General features: G+C 45.8%; 1 long non-coding RNA gene across 1 annotated transcript; it reads right to left on the bottom strand.

The window, feature by feature from the left end:
- Positions 1–12,682: 12,682 nt before the first annotated feature.
- LOC125721445 (uncharacterized) lies at positions 12,683–13,503 on the bottom strand. Its single transcript, XR_007385744.1, has 3 exons — positions 12,989–13,503; positions 12,817–12,860; positions 12,683–12,784 (listed from the first exon to the last, which is right to left on the bottom strand). It is a non-coding gene; the product is annotated as an uncharacterized LOC125721445 (long non-coding RNA).
- Positions 13,504–15,306: the final 1,803 nt, after the last annotated feature.

Below are 15,306 nucleotides of genomic sequence, written 5' to 3'. Positions count from 1 at the left end.
CAGCAGTCACTCACAGCAGTCACTCACACAACAGTCACTCACACAGCAGTCACTCACAGCATTCACACTCACAGCAGTCACTCACACAGCAGTCACTCACACAGCAGTCACTCACACAGCAGTCACTCACAGCAGTCACTCACACAGCAGTCATTCACACAGCAGTCACTCACACAGCAGTCACTCACACAGCATTCAGTCACACAGCGGTCACTCACACAGCAGTCACTCACACAGCATTCACTCATACAGCAGTCACTCACACAGCAGTCACTCACACACCCTTCACTCACACAGCAGTCACTCACACAGCATTCACTCACAGCAGTCACTCACACACCCTTCAGTCACACAGCATTCACTCACAGCAGTCACTCACACAGCAGTCACTCACACACCCTTCAGTCACACAGCATTCACTCACACAGCAGTCACTCACACAGCAGTCACTCACACACCCTTCAGTCACACAGCAGTCACTCACACAGCATTCAGTCACACAGCAGTCACTCACACAGCATTCAGTCACACAACAGTCACTCACACAGCAGTCACTCACACACCCTTCAGTCACACAGCAGTCACTCACACACCCTTCAGTCACACAGTATTCACTCACACATGTGCACCTATTGACAATTTGATAAATGCAGTTAATTGGGGGGGATCGTTGTACCTGGAGAAAACCCCCCAACAACAGAGTGTGAGGTAACAGTGCTAATCACTGCACCACTGTGCCCTCCCCCTCGTGGTTATATTTTTATCTTATTTTACTTTTTCTTTCAAGAGTGCACAAAATCAAATCCAAGTTTCTAGCTTGCTTCAAGATAATGAACACAAATGTAAGACATGTAATGAAAGTAAACTGGTTTTGTATTTTTAATGTACTGGTTTGTGTGGAGGAGGAAGAAATTCTTTACTGTGACACAATATGGGCACAATTGCACCACAATTGCAGGTAGACCTGAAGGCCAAATATGCAGAGATCTGCCAAGCCTTTTTGTTCACGGTTGGTAAGCTTGAAGTTAGAATATCGAAACAAGAATATTTTGTATGCATATATCAGCTTGGCCATGAAGCGGGCTTGATGCAATGCACCAGATTTGGTAATATGAACACCACGGGGAGGCACAGCACCCAGAAACACAATGGCTAGTTCAGGTCGTTCTCTGTAGTCATCACAGGGTTATGCAGTCTGCAGCTGAGAAACGTGTGACTTCTGCTCGGAAGTCGTGCACTGCTGCGGCTACTTGTGAGTCGCCAATTCCCGCCTTGTAGTCATTGTGAACTGAACTAGACCAAAATGACTTGAAACGTTTGAACAGTCCAATTTCTGGACCACTTGTTGGACCCATAACTCCTACAAATACTTCGTCTAGCATTAGTTAGTGAATGTGATGACGGTAAGCCAAATACAGCAGGTCTGAATTAATCTTGCCTTCAAACTACACACAGGCACTATTTTTTCGCCCAGTATTGCTCGCTGTGGTATCAAAACTGAGTGCTTTTATACGATCCTTAATTCCCCATGACTCAACCTCTTCCAGCATTGCATTAGCCATTGCTTCACCAGTGCTAGCGCTGTTTGGCAATGCGAAGAAGTCGATCAACTCCAGACCCAGACACAATGATTGGAAGGTGGTCCACTGTTTGCCTTCAGTTCAGTTGCTCTGAGAAAATTATGCTTTTGCATGCATGTTAAATGGAAGAGTGGTTGATATTGAAGTCATCGACTTTCTGCCCAGAAGCATGAACAGCAGCAGAGTGTGTGCACTGCACTGCGAAAACTTGTTTTGGTGCAGCCAAGTGATTCTACAACATCAGCAGTCAGTAAGTTCCTTCCTCTCTTTCAGCTTATTTTGTTTTCTACAGCCGCACGTCCAAACACTCTTTATGTTGAATCAGAAGATTCAGAGTGACTTGAGGAGAGCGCAATATTTTGGTTCAACAAATCTAGTTCCGCTTTTTGCTTTTCTTCCCACGTACAGCGTTTATCCGGTTAATGATCAGTTCTGCATTTTTATTTAATAAAACTAAAGCGCCTGTTGGTGGTAAAGCATTCTGCTACAGGGCCCCTATACTGTGGAATGGCTTACCAGCCTATGTTCGGGATGCTGAATCGGTCTGTCTTTAAATCTCGACTGAAGACCTATTACTTCAGCTTCGCTTACCCACAAGTTAACACTTAACACCGTAATTATGGCTTCTGATGCTGCTGTACGTGCCATTTCTACCTACCGTGCTTGTCCATTAATGTATCAGTGCACTCTGACACCTGCACTCTCTGCCTTCCTTCCCACACGTCTGGAGGGTGCCCGAGGGAGCACCTTCTGAGCTGCCATCAGGGTCTACGGAAGGGTGCCATCACAGATGTGACCTGCGATCTATGACGATGTCGGTGCAGCTTCCATCCTGCCACCCGACAGGCCTATGTGGAGGACTGTCTCACTGATGGACTTTAACTAGGACCGGATCACAGTTTACACCTTGCTTTTAGCAAACAATCGGGCTACTTCTCTACCCTCGTCCAGTAATGTTAGCATGCCCAGGGGGGTGGGGCTGCCAGTTGACCTTGGACCCCCAGAGGTTTTTTTCTCCCCACTTGGGAGTTTTTGGTTCCTGCCCTCCGCTGTCATCTGACTTTCTCTTTCATTTTTCCATTTTCACTGTTTCTGTGTTCTGTCGTTATCTCTGTTAAGGATGTTTCACAACACACTCCTGTAAAGCGCATTGGGGCAACTTTGTTGTAAAAACTGCTATATAAAAATAAATTGAATTGAATTTACCAATGAAATGTTACATGAGTTTGGACATATCACACAGCCATAATAGAAAATTACAATCTTTAGACAACATACACACAAACCACAGATACTAATGGATTAAACTGCAGAGAGTATACATTCTGATTCTATAATGCAGAAATTGGCCAAAAAGATTCAGAGTGACTTGAGGAGAGCGCAATACTTTGGTTCAACAAATCTAGTTCCGCTACCTGTTTTTCTTCCCACTTACAGCGTTTATCCGGTTAATGATCAGTTCTGCTTTTTTCTTTACCGACGATGCATCCATGGCTGCCATGACACCCTTTCGGCCTTGTTCACGTTGTGCAAGCAGAAAGGCTTTGTCTTCTTCAGCAGTAATTAATGACAATGCATCTGGTGAGCAATGTCAAATAAATCACAGAATGTCTCTGTGAAGCCTTCTTCGTCTGCTGTCTGCGATTCAGTCCGACGTCCGTTGTTATTCTTTAGCCTTTTTTCCATTTATAAGGGCCACCCTAGTGCATAATATAATCATAAATAGGGCTGTCCAAAATGAAGGTGTATATTATGTGACGACAGAAAAAGGCTAACTGTTTTATTAAATATTCTGTCATTTATGTCATCTTTGTCAAGATGGCGCTGGAGTGACGGCAGCCTTTCCAAGTAGCTCTGCAACACCGCACCTTTTCTTAACCTTTAACTTTTTTTAGACTAGGCTTTTAAACTTTATTTCACTTTCTCTAGTTACTTTACTTTTATCTCTTGGATATAGCGATACAAGATGGATAATGCACTTTTTAAAACTTCTGGAACCAGCTCCTGCATCTATTTGAGAGCGGAGCTGCTGGCGCTAAGAACACAGGAACAGACCGGCATGCGACACAACATTCCAGCTGAGATAAAGAGGAGCTACAGAGGCTGCAAGGCTGGAGCGAGGAAAGCGGATCACCGGAGGCGATTCAAACCATCAATCCCGACAGTGATAATGGGCAACGTGAACTCGCTACATAACAAAATGGATGAACTGTGTGCTTTGAACAACCACCGACTATATCGTGAGTGCAGTTTGTTTATCTTCACGGAGACGTGGCTAACCGAGCTAACGCCACAGGCTAACGTAGACCTATGCGGTTTCACATTCGTGAGATCCGATAGGGACACGCAGGCCAGCGGAAAAAGCAGAGGTGGGGGACTCATTGTCTACATTAACAACAGATACTGCAACCCTGGACATGTCTCCGTTAAAGTTTCGGTATGCCGTCCGGACCTGGAGCTGCTAGCCGTTAGCTTGCGGCCATATTATTTACCTCGGGAGTTTAGTCATGTGATCTGTGTGTGTGTTTACATCCCTCCGAGGGCCGACGCAGCAGCTGCCTGCGAGAAAATACACACAGTTACAGCAAGACTGCAGACACAAAACCCAGAGGCTTTCATTATTATATCTGGAGACTTTAATCATGCCACACTGGACTCTACTCTGGCTGCTTTTCACCAGTTTGTGGATTGCCCCACAAGGAGCAACAGGACAATTGACTTACTGTATGCAAATGTGAGAGACGCATACAGAGCCACCCCCCTCCCCCCGTTAGGGAAGTCAGACCACAACCTGGTTTACCTACAGCCACAATACACACCCCTCGTCCAAAGGCAGCCTGTCACAACACGCTTCATCAGGAGATGGACTCCAGAAAAGGAGGACGCTCTGAGAGACTGCTACGACACCACAGACTGGGATGTGCTTCTGAGCCCACATGGTGAGGACATAGAGGGGGCGACACACTGTCTGACAGACTACCTCAACTTTTGTGTGGACACGGTTGCCCCTGCTAAGACGGTACGGTGTTATCCTAATAATAAACCGTGGGTAACACAGGAAGTCAAAGCTGTCCTCAACATGAAGAAGAAGGCTTTCAGGAGCAAAGTGAAGGAGGAGATGAAAGCAGCACAGCGGGAGGTGAAACGCTGCCTGAGGGAAGCAAAGGACACCTACAGGAGGAAGGTGGAGCAGAAGTTGGAGAGGAACAATATGAGGGAGGTCTGGAATGGTGTGAAAACCATTACAGGCTATAACATCAAGAACAGCTTAGTGGGGGGGACGGTGGAGAAGGCAAACGAATTTAACAACTTCTTCAATAGGTTTGACCAGCCCACAACCCCCCCACCCTCATCTTTACTACAGAGCCCTCTCCCCACTTTCATACCTCCCTCACTTCCCCCCCTTCTGGACACTATGACACCCTCCTCCTACAACCCCTCTCTCAACAGCAGGACATCTTCCCCCCCCCCTTCCAATCATCTCCCAGTATTACAGTGGATCAGGTCAGGAAACAATTGAGGAAGCTTTGCCCCAGAAAGGCAGCAGGCCCAGACAAGGTGTGTCCTAGGATGCTAAAGGCATGTGCTGCTGAACTTGGGGAGCCGCTACAACGAGTATTCAATCTCAGTCTGCAACTGGGGAGAGTGCCCGCCCTATGGAAGACATCCTGCATTGTACCAGTCCCCAAAAGGAACCGGCCCAATGAGTTGAATGACTTCCGACCGGTGGCACTGACGTCACATCTTATGAAGACTCTAGAGCGGCTCTTCCTTAACCTCCTACGACCACAGGTACAACATGCCCAGGACCCACTACAGTTCGCATACAAGGCGGATGTCGGCGTGGAGGATGCCATCCTGTACCTCCTACATAGAGCCCACTCACACCTGGACGGGGGGAAAGGCACGGTCAGGATCCTGTTTCTTGACTTCTCTAGTGCCTTTAATACCATCCGGCCCTGTATGCTCCAGGAAAAACTGAACAGGATGCAGGTGGACCCCTGCTTGATAGCTTGGATCTCCAACTATCTCACTGACAGACCACAGTACGTCAGGCTGAAGGACATCATGTCTGACACTGTGGTCAGCAGCACAGGAGCACCACAGGGAACTGTGCTGTCCCCTCTTCTTTTCACCCTGTACACCTCTGACTTCTACTATAATTCTGAATTATGCCACATTCAGAAGTTTGCAGACGACACAGCCATCATGGGGTGTATCTGGGAGGATCAGGAAGAGGAGTACAGAAGTCTGGTGAGGAATTTCGTTACATGGAGTCACACAAACCACCTGCAACTCAACACCTCAAAGACCAAGGAACTGGTTGTGGACTTCGGGAGGTCCAGAGAAGGTCCACTGCCGGTTCAGATAGAGGGGGAGGAGGTGGAGGTGGTCAACAAATACAAGTATCTCGGGCTGTGGGTGGACAACAAACTGGACTGGTCATGCAACACAGAGCACCTGTATAAAAAAGCCCAAAGCCGACTGTACTTCCTCAGGAGACTGAGGTCTTTTAACATCTGCAGGAAGCTCCTGAGGATGTTTTACCAGTCAGTGGTTGCTGGAGTACTTTTCTATGCTGTGGTGTGTTGGGGGAGCAGCACAGCAAAGAAGGACTCATCCAGGCTGGAAAAACTGATCAGGAAGGCTAGCTCTGTGGTCGGCATGAAGCTGGACACTATGGCGATAGTGGCAGAGAAAAGGACACTAAAAAAATTGCTGGACATTATGGACAATGCTGGGCATCCTCTGCACACGGCCATAAACAACCAGAGGAGTCTGTTCAGTGACAGGTTGCTTCTCCCAAAGACAAGAACCAACAGACTTAAAAACTCCTTTGTCCCATACGCCATCAAGCTGTTTAACTCCTCTCTGGAGGGGAGAGGGAGGGGAAACAGGTGGACAAAGGAGGGGGGGACAACTAAGCTGTAGTGCCTCTTCACTTCACTGTGCAATACTCTTGTGCAATACTTTTGGTTTTTAGTTCAATACTGGAAATGTGCAATACTTTTGGTTTTTTGGTTCAATACTGGGAATGTGCAATTCCCTTGTATTCTCTTATTCCTATTTATTCTATTTATCCCTTTGTATTTTATTTTTCTTGTATCTATATATGTATATATATGTATATATATAACATTTGCTCACGTTGTTATTTTTATTTTTTGTAACTTCTGTCGGTGCTGTGCTCTTGGAATCCGAATTTCCCAGAGGAATCTACCCGAGGGATTAATAAAGTTTTCTATTCTATTCTATTCTATTTATTGCATTGTGTTGCAAATCACAGTTAGTGGTAGTACATTTAAGCTATTTTATACATTTGAATGATACACTTACACAAATAAAAGTTAACAAGACATAAGGCTATCCTTGTGATCATTTTACATAAACTACGCTTTGAACCTACAGAAAATGTGCTATATCCTGATATGTATCAACGAGACATGAAATGACCTAAAATGTCACATGAGTTTGGACATATCACACAGCCATAATAGAAAATTACAATCTTTAGACAACATACACAGAAAACACAGATGCTAATTAAATAAACTGCAGAGAGTATAAAATTTGATTGTATAATGCAGAAATTCTAAGCCTGAAATCTGCGCTTAATTCATTGCAATGAAATGGTGCAGGAAAATTATTGTACCTTCTACAACGATCTCCCCTTTGCAGCTGTCATTCTGGATCACTGGAAAACGAAGAGTCCTCTTCTATCGCCTTGGCATTTTTCTTGGCTTTCTCATAACTTTCTACATAAAAAATATGCAGAGAAAAACAAATACAATCAGTGAATGAAATATAAAAACTTTTTTGGAGCTGAGTGGGTGATATGCCTCAGTATAATGGTGCTGTATACTAACAAATTGGTGTTAACAAATGGTCAAGGTTAATTCACTGACCCAAAAACTTACCTGTTGAATAGGCGATTTCACCTGCATAACACTGCCAAGAAATGTCAGGTTTTACCTGATTGGTTACAGCTTTTCCTATTTTGTCTGGCGAAACAAATGTTGGCCACGGACACTTCTTCTCCCCCTTCATCCAGTGTTTGCTCACCACTGCTACTTCTTCCCGCTCAGGAAATTCCACCACATAAAATTCTGCCATCTACATGATTAGAAAAAGTGAAATCTAACTGCAACAGCATATTAAACTATCCATCCATCCATTTTCCAAACCGCTTATCCTACTGGGTCACGGGGGGTCCGGAGCCTATCCCGGAATCAATGGGCACGAGGCAGGGAACAACCCAGGATGGGGGGTCAGCCCATCGCAGGGCACACTCACACACCAGTCACTCTCACATGCATTCCTACGGGCAATTTAGCAAGTCCAATTAGCCTCAGCATGTTTTCGGACTGTGGGGTGAAACCGGAGTACCCGGAGGAAACCCCACAACGACATGGGGAGAACATGCAAACTCCACACACATGTAACCCAGGCGGACACTCGAACCCGGGTCCCAGCAGTGTGAGGCAACAATGCTAACCACTGCACCACCATGCCACCCCATGCTGTGATTCATTTTCAATAAATGGTAAAAATGCTGACCCTACGCTATTTATTGCAAAAGCTTACACTTCCACACAGCTTTCTGGACAAAAATCCATTGCGACATACATTGTTTTTACAAAATACAATGCATATTTATTCATTAACAAGCTGTGCCTGCATTTTTCTATTATATGTGTGGAATTAGTTTCAGCTGAGACTCATAATAAAGGGTAGCAGGCTACTCGTGATATGAATTAGTTTCAACTGAGACTCATAATAGATGGTGGTAGGCTACTCGTGATATGAATTAGTTTCAGCTGAGACTCATAATAGAGGGTGGTAGGCTACTCGTGATGTGAATTAGTTTCAGCTGAGACTCATAATAGAGGGTGGTAGGCTACTCATGATATGAATTAGTTTCAGCTGAGACTCATAATAGAGGGTGGTAGGCTACTCGTGATATGAATTAGTTTCAGCTGAGACTCATAATAGAGGGTGGTAGGCTACTCGTGATATGAATTAGTTTCAGCTGAGACTCAAAATAAAGGGTGGTAGGCTACTCGTGATATGAATTAGTTTCAGCTGAGACTCATAATAGATGGTGGTAGGCTACTCGTGATGTGAATTAGTTTCAGCCGAGACTCAGAATAGATGGTGGTAGGCTACTCGTGATGTGAATTAGTTTCAGCTGAGACTCATAATAGAGGGTGGTAGGCTACTCGTGATATGAATTAGTTTCAGCTGAGACTCATAATAGAGGGTGGTAGGCTACTCGTGATATGAATTAGTTTCAGCTGAGACTCATAATAGAGGGTGGTAGGCTACTCGTGATATGAATTAGTTTCAGCTGAGACTCATAATAGAGGGTGGTAGGCTACTCGTGATGTGAATTAGTTTCAGCTGAGACTCATAATAGAGGGTGGTAGGCTACTCGTGATATGAATTAGTTTCAGCTGAGACTTATAATAGAGGGTGGTAGGCTACTCGTGATATGAATTAGTTTCAGCTGAGAATCATAATAGAGGGTGGTAGGCTACTCGTGATATGAATTAGTTTCAGCTGAGACTCATAATAGATGGTGGTAGGCTACTCGTGATATGAATTAGTTTCAGCTGAGACTCATAATAGAGGGTGGTAGGCTACTCGTGATATGAATTAGTTTCAGCTGAGACTCATAATAGAGGGTGGTAGGCTACTCGTGATATGAATTAGTTTCAGCTGAGACTCATAATAGAGGGTGGTAAGCTACTTGTGATATGAATTAGTTTCAGCTGAGACTCATAATAGAGGGTGGTAGGCTACTCGTGATATAAATTAGTTTCAGCCAAATCATCTAACAATGAACTGTGTTACTCTGTGAGGGGGTGTTGCATCTTGGCTATTTGTGCCCTTGAGAGGTAAAGTGGGCTATCCCACATTTTTGACCCCTACCCCCCTTTTATTGAATATTTTCAATTGGATAAGTTGTTATTATCTAAGTCATATCTCTGTGCTGCCTATGATATATATCAATTGTAGGGTATGGGCACACTGATTTTTAGACAAAAATTCAACTTTGGAGCTCATTTTCTCAAAACCTTGTTTTTGTGGGATAGCCCACTTTACCTCTCAAGGGCACATTTAGCAGGCTAGGTGTTGAGCTTTGATTATACCTTCTGCATCCATGAGTATAACGCTACACTGCAAGGGCATCAACTTCACAAGCACTGGGAAAGCTGTTATCCAACTGTTAGCTTCTGTACTGTTTTAAAAATCCGAAAACCTTATGAAAGTATAAACCAAAAAAGAATGACTATGTTTTACATCTTCTCTGAGGTCTTCAATGGAAAACAATCAGTTGTTAATCACAAGCAGCTGCTTGTTAGGAAATTCACTACGCAAATGTCACAAGCAGCGCAGTTACAGAAATCTTTGATCCTGTTCTCACCGAGCAGCCACACGCCACTTTCTTGCTTTCCACACTTTTAATGCTTTAATGTTAACGTTTTAACATTGTCAGAATGAACGAACAAACAAATGAATCGATGTCTATGGAATATAATCATATAGTCTTTCCTTTGCAGGTGCTTAAAATGGTTAGCGTTGTGATTTATTGTGCTGTGTAATTTTCTCATAGAATAGAGATGCAATAGAATGCAAAGTCTTCATATATTATAGACCATAAATTTTCCAAATCCAAGTTCTCTGAAGTGGGTGAATCTGAATACAAAAGAAAGTCAAATGGGAAAGTCAAATGGTAACAAACCTTCACATTATCCAAGACATACGGTAAAGATTAAAAACAAATCAAATAAAAATGAAATTAGTCTTTTTCAGATGATTTTCTCAGTCGAGTCAGTCAGAAACTATCAACATGGAAACGAATGACTCATTGGCCAAACGCACCCTGATCTTATAACCAAACTATTTCTTTGGTGCAAAAAGCGCCATCTAGCGGTCATTATGTGTCAGTGTCCTTATCGAAAGACTTAGTGTTCTTATGACCGCCTAGCCACACTATAAGTAGGTGAAACCAACACGCTGCTTCTAGTGTTAACTGTTTATTTGTGTTACCATTTGTGAGGAGTCTGCAGTAGATTGAGTTTTGGTGTGTTGTCGGATGGACAGGGTTGTGATAGGGTCACTTTTATGACTGCATGAAGTGCTCTTTTACCATGGTCCACAAAATGACAGTAAATTTATTCAATAGTGACACTTCAAATGTGGCATTTATTATGAGTGCGCAGGCTTCATCATTCACAGGCTTTTCAGACGGGTGCTCAAACAGGGGGGCATGGCCGATGGGTACTTTTTGCCGCTGAAAATATTCGTGATCGCGTGGTGGGGGATATGGGCAGGATTCAGTGTAGTGTAGCACCAGGGAGATCCGTGCATCCCAGCATGCCTTGCGAGCACTCGTGTATGTAGCTCTGTGTCTGTGTAATTGTAAATAGCCCTTGTATTGTTCTTGTTATGGTCAGTTGTTTTCCTGAACGTGGCATGTATGTTTACCCATAACCAACATGTCTTGTGTGTGCCCTGTCCAGTCCTCACATGTTCCTAGCTTGTAGAACTCTCCCATCATGTGTGCACCTTACAGTTTGCCGTCTGACTGTAGAAATTGATTATATTGACATTGAATTACTGTAAATATTTGCTTATCCTTTGATTAATGATTGACACATAGTCATTGAATCACTGTAAATACTGTACATGGTTAACATATGATTAATATGATTAACATAAGAACTACTCCTACATTTGTACTACCGTGTAAGATATTGTGTACGGCCTACTGTGACTGCTTCATAACTACAGGTCTTTGTGCACCAGTTGGGGCAGCTTCGAATCCCTTCATCCCCCTCCTTACTCTGCTGTTCGTCTCTCCAAAGTCTGATCTCTCTTCAGGGTCTGTGGAACCAACCGCAGGCAGCTCTCATGAGGTGAAGACACTTAGTATTTAAAATAATCTCTTCTTGCTTAAGGCCTAAGACATAACATATCATTGAACTATATCTACTATGAAAGTTACTGAAGGAACATGTAACAAATAACACAAGTGAAATACTGATGTCAACAAACATGACTTTCACCTCAAGTAGCAACTATATTTGTTAATGATTTGTACTTCAGTGGTAACGGTGTTACTACTAAGTATCTGTGTCCCCTCAAGCAAAGTGTGATCTCAGTTTCTTTAATTTGTGATTTTGAGTTTATCATACTACCTATTCAATTATTTAATTATCATAAACAGGTGTCACAATATTATAAAATGTTGTAATCACATAATTTCGCTCCTCGCAATAGTCCTCTTTGGAATAATAGATATTTTTACGGAGGACTGAAATTATATTCAATAATCATTGGATAGAAAGGGATAGCTGGCCTATTTTTCATTTAGTGGATCATAATTATGATTTGTTATATCACAGTCTATTTGTTCTAAAATAGGGGGCGGCATGGTGGTGCAGTGGTTAGCACTGTTGCCTCACACACATGTGTGCAAAGTTTGCATGTTCTCCCCATGTCGTCGTGGGGTTTCCTCTGGGTACTCCGGTTTCCCCCCACAGTCCAAAAACATGCTGAGGCTAACTGGACTTGCTAAATTGCCCATAGGTGTGCATGTGTGAGTGCATGGTGTGTGAGTGTGCCCTGCGATGGGCTGGCCCCCCATCCTGGGTTGTTCCCTGCCTCGTGCCCATTGCTTCCGGGATAGGCCCTGGACCACCCGCGACCCAGTAGGATAAGCAGTTTGAAAAATGGATCTTCTAAAATATAACATTACTTGTTCAGTTAAAAGATTTTTTCCCCCTCCCCCCTCTGCGGAGGACTGCTTTATTTCTATTAATTTATTTAGTTTTATTTCCTCAGGAGAGGGAGAGAGAGGGAAAGAAGGAAGAAAACGGAAAAGAGGGGAGATAGAGATAGAGGGAGAGAAAAGAGAAAAAAAACACAGATAATCTGCTTTAATACCTGCTGATGAGAGAAAACAACAACCAACATCTGTACGAATCACAATGAACAGAAGCAACAGCAGAACAAGACAGTGTGTGTCTGTGACAACCTGTGTGTACACCTGTATGTGTCTGTGAGAACCTGTGTGTACTCCTGTGTGTGTCTGTGAGAACCTGTTTGTACACCTGTGTGTGTCTGTGAGAACCTGTTTGTACACCTGTGTGTGTCTGTGAGAACCTGTTTGTACACCTGTATGTGTCTGTGAGAACCTGTGTGTACACCTGTGTGTGTCTGTGAGAACCTGTTTGTACACCTGTATGTGTCTGTGAGAACCTGTTTGTACACCTGTGTGTGTCTGTGAGAACCTGTTTGTACACCTGTATGTATCTGTGAGAACCTGTTTGTACACCTGTGTGTGTCTGTGAGAACCTGTGTGTACACCTGTATGTGTCTGTGAGAACCAGTTTGTACACCTGTGTGTGTCTGTGAGTACCTGTGTGTACACCTGTATGTGTCTGTGAGAACCTGTGTGTACACCTGTATGTGTCTGTGAGTACCTGTTTGTACACCTGTATGTGTCTGTGAGAACCTGTTTGTACACCTGTATGTGTCTGTGAGAACCTGTGTGTACACCTGTATGTGTCTGTGAGAACCTGTTTGTACACCTGTATGTGTCTGTGAGAACCTGTGTGTACACCTGTATGTGTCTGTGAGAACCTGTGTGTACACCTGTATGTGTCTGTGAGAACCTGTGTGTACACCTGTATGTGTCTGTGAGAACCTGTGTGTACACCTGTATGTGTCTGTGAGAACCTGTGTGTACACCTGTGTGTGTCTGTGAGAACCTGTTTGTACACCTGTATGTGTCTGTGAGAACCTGTGTGTACACCTGTATGTGTCTGTGAGAACCTGTGTGTACACCTGTATGTGTCTGTGAGAACCTGTGTGTACACCTGTATGTGTCTGTGAGAACCTGTGTGTACACCTGTTTGTGTCTGTGAGAACCTGTTTGTACACCTGTATGTGACTGTGAGAACCTGTTTGTACACCTGTATGTGTCTGTGAGAACCTGTTTGTACTCCTGAGTGTGTCTGTGAGAACCTGTTTGTACACCTGAGTGTGAACCCGGACCCCAGACATCCAGAGGCCCCCCAGGGCATGGGAGCCCCCAGGGGACCACCGCAGGGAGAATAGCAGCCCCTCACCCAGAAAAGGGCAGAGGAGAGCTCCGGAGGGAGGCCATCCGGCAGCCACAGTGCAGGAGCCCCAGGGGGCCGTGGCGACGAGCCCGCAGGCTCTGCCGGCGGCCGGCCCCACCAGGGCAAACCGGGCCCCGGGCCCAGAGATCCAAGGGCCCCCCCACCCCCCAGCAAGGGCCCGACAGAGCCAGGAGTGCCGGACCCCGCCAGGCAACCGCCGAGGGTGAGCCAGCACCCACCCGAGCATCCAGCCCCGGACATCGAGAACCACCAACGCACCAGCGGCCGGGGGCCCCATCCACCGGCAGGGAGTGTGGCGGGGGGGAATAGAGCCCGAGATGTTCTCAGGTGGAGTCTAGGACCCAATCTGACACATGCGTATAGACAAACAGGCGCACACATATACAAGCATACGTTCCCACCCTCATGCACACATAAACAAATATTTACACATTCACCCAACATTTAGACACACAGAAATGAACGCTGTGCACATACTCTCACTCCCCATATATACTCTATATGGACCCCTATTTTTCCTCTGGCGTGGAGACCAGAAGATCACCCCGGACCCCGCAGCAGCCGAGAAGCCCACCAGCCCAGACCCCGACCAGACGGCCAGCTCTTCCTCTCAGCCCCAAATGGCGAACAGGGAACGGGGGTGTGAAAAGACCCCATGCCCTCCTTCGCCCGCTCAGATGTGGTGTTGGTGTGTGTTGTTCTAAAGTGCTTTTAAAACAGGTGAAGGGCATGGCACTAACCACCCCCTGCCGACCAACAGCTGGTGTTAGCTCGGCCTCTCCCCAGAGCCCTCAATGTCTATGTGTGATTAAAATTGAGATGTGGGCCCTGGCACCAGAGGTAAGGCTGAATGAACAGACCGCCCTCTGGATGCCATTCTGTGTGCCCATCCCCAACGCCCTAAATGTATGTGTCATGAGAGAGTAAGTAATGAGAGTGTCTACGTTGTAGTGTATGAATGAGGTACAGGTGGTCGCGAGGGGACAGAGGAGGAATACCTACCCTGCATCCCAGCAACGCACCTACACCTCAAAGCCCTACATGTGTGGTGGTGTGATGGAGCGGGAGGAGGGAAGCATTTAGGGATGGGGAGGAAAGGAATGGGGGGGGGGGCAAAATACCTCCCCCCCCCGGAGCCAGCTCCCCCGCTGACCCCCATAGGCACCCCCCGTTCCCCGAAATCCATCCAGGGAGGGGGGCCCAGGCCCATCCAGACCGGGGCCCAAGGCAGCAGCACCACCGGGCCCCACAGAGCCCAAGGCGCCCCACCGGGCCCCCCGGGGCCCAGGGCAGCTCACCAGAACCCACCACAGAGGAAAAACTACACCCGCCCCAACAGTCTGTTAACTCCCAGATTGCATAAGACGAAAGACATCCAGGTTGAGTCCATCCTCCTCCTCTATTGGATTCCCCCCCCCCCCCCCCCGCAGAGTGGATACCCCAAAAGCAGGGACCCCCTGCGGACAGATGCCCCCCTGCATGCACCAACCCACACCCCAGCAACACACCCACCAGGACCCAAGCCCCCCCAGCCCAGCCAGAACCCCGGCCCGGAGGCAGAGCGCCCCCAG

This window comes from Brienomyrus brachyistius, unplaced genomic scaffold (assembly GCF_023856365.1).
Source record: "Brienomyrus brachyistius isolate T26 unplaced genomic scaffold, BBRACH_0.4 scaffold33, whole genome shotgun sequence".
Lineage (NCBI taxonomy): Eukaryota > Metazoa > Chordata > Actinopteri > Osteoglossiformes > Mormyridae > Brienomyrus > Brienomyrus brachyistius.
The sequence above is the reverse complement of the archived record's forward strand: the minus strand, read 5'-3'. Positions and strand labels throughout refer to the sequence as shown.